Source organism: Microtus oregoni, unplaced genomic scaffold, assembly GCF_018167655.1.
Source record: "Microtus oregoni isolate MIOR12 unplaced genomic scaffold, Mior012 000014F_ref0000157, whole genome shotgun sequence".
NCBI lineage: Eukaryota > Metazoa > Chordata > Mammalia > Rodentia > Cricetidae > Microtus > Microtus oregoni.
Window position 1 is genome coordinate 5,076,816 of NW_024543073.1, and position 2,404 is coordinate 5,079,219.

Consider the following 2,404-nt stretch of genomic DNA (forward strand, 5'->3'; position numbering starts at 1 on the left):
GAACTTGAGATCCTTTGCCTCTTCTGTGCTGGGAAGTAAAAGTGCGCTGCCACACCTGACTTCTATCTTTTTAAAAAGGATACTTTTTATTTGTTCTTTGATGTTACACATGGATGCAATGTATCTTGATCATACCCACCCTATCTCCTCTCTCACTCTTCCCCTATCCCCTCAACACATCTCCTTCTCCCCTTCACTATTTCTGCTCCTCTGCCTCTGCCCCTCCTCTCTCTCCTCCTCCTGCCGTGTCTGATGAGTGCTGCCTGCTGACCTGTTGACCTGGCACGCTCGGTCTTGTGCAGGTAACCGTGGCTTCTCTGAGTTCCTGAGTGTCCACAAGACAACATTTCACAGCATCTTCATATTTCCCTTTTTATATACGTGGATGAGCCTTTCGCTTGCATGCATGTATGTGTACCTCATTCAGGCCTTGTAGACACAGAAGCCAGAAGAGTGTTAGATCCCTTTGAACTGGAGTTACAGGTGAGTTGTGAACTTCCATGTGGGTTCTGGGACCCAAACCCGGATCTTCTGTAAGATCATCAAACTGTTCTTAAGCACTGAACCATTTATCCCTCTTATTTTTATTTATTTTTAATTAATATTTTTGAGTGGGCCTGTTGGCTCAGGCCTGTAATCCCAGCTATTAGGGAGACTGGATGGACTATATTTCAAGACAGTGTCTCCCTACCTTCCCAAGCCCCCCAAAAGACAGTTAATTTACCTCATATTGTAATTTGTCTTTTTTATTACCATTCGTTTATAAGAGTATCTTCCAGGTTTAATTTTTTTTTTTTGGCCATTTAAAGGCCTTTTATTGATATGCATCACAGAGGCTATCTCCTGGTAACCTTTTTAAAATCCCCAGGCTGGATATGACAATCCCTTTGGGTCCCCGTGAGTGTTTTCCAGACTAGGTGGCCCAGGTAATCTGTCCTTGGCCTTGGGCACACTCACAAAAAAGTGCTCGGGGGAAGTGCTCTGTTTCTTTAGATATAGCTGTGCTGGAATGGGGAGTGGGAGGCCTCCTTGATGCCTTGCTGGCTGCTTCAACACCCTCAAGACTCAGATTGGCCATCTGCTATTGCAGGTTCCTAGTGTAGCTGCCAGGGCTCTTCAAAGTCGTCGTTGTCACAGATGTCAAGGTACACGCCAAAGGCCTCTCGGTTGCAGTCTCCACCAGGAGTGAAGATGCATTTGTGAAAGATCCCGTCTATGCAGATGGCAGTCACCGAGTTGACATTCTTGGAAGTGTTTCAACCAAAGGTGCAGATGCATCCTGACTCAGCAGCCACAGTAAAGCTGGCCAGGCTCCACTGAGAATCCACGTACAGCCCAATCAGAGACCCGACCTTGCCCGCATGAGCCAACGCAGAGCAGCGAAGATATGCACAGAGCCCTTGTCACCAGAAGCACAGAGGAAGGAGTCGTGGCTGAAGTTAATGCTGTACAAGGTGGCAGGGTCAGTGCCTCTTCGAAGCTCTGCCAGTTTTTCCTTGGACTGGGTGTCAAATAGAGGCTGAGGCCACCACAGTGCCTGTCTGGTTCAGGGACACACAGGCTACATCACTCTGCTGTGCACTAATGGCGACAGGAGCGAAAGAAGAGCCAGGCTGTGTGCTTGCCAGATCCACAAGCTGCAGACTTCCACACTTGGGTCCAGGAAACAAAAGCAGTTGCTTTTCCAGGCTTGGGCAGAGGTCACACAGCCCCTTGAGGTTGTCCCGAGTGTCAAAATCAAACAGCTTTCGAGGATTGTCCGGGAAGGAGTACACATAGATGCGGTTCCTCAGCATGAGCACAATCTTGTCATGGCGCATGCGCACAGCCAGCACTGACTTGGGAAAGGTGAACTCCAGCACCAGTTTGTCTTTGGAGTCCTTGCCTTCTCGGGAATCGTCCCAGATCAGCACTGAGATATCCGAGAACTTGGGGCTGCTACCACCACCGCCCACCAGGGGCCAGCAGGATGGATCGGTGCACATCATCTCTACAAGGCCCACGCTGCCTACTTGCTTGTGGTCCAGATGCCCCTTCTCCATCAGTGGCTCCACATTATAGATACGGATGCCTGTCTCCATGGCACAGCACAAGCAGCTTTGGTCTTGATTGAAATGTAGGCTGGTCACACCTCGAATTGGCTGCTGGGCCATGGTCCAGAACAGCCGTCCCGTGGATAGTGCTCCAACTGCACATCACTTTTGCTGACTGGATTTTCAACCCTCCCCGACCCTTGCCCTAGCTGTCGCCATGAAGTTCTGACCTCCCTAATATTTTTATATGTGTTTTTAGGTATAGGTGCTCTGTCCATATGTATGCCTGCATGCCAGAAGAGGGTATCAAATTCTATTATAGATGGTTGTGAGCCACTATGTGGTTGCTGGGCATTCAATTCAGGATCTCT

General features: G+C 49.1%; 1 pseudogene; it reads right to left on the reverse strand.

Moving 5' to 3' along the window:
* Positions 1 to 1,094: 1,094 nt before the first annotated feature.
* On the reverse strand, positions 1,095 to 2,153 carry LOC121455602 (annotated as a pseudogene).
* Positions 2,154 to 2,404: the final 251 nt, after the last annotated feature.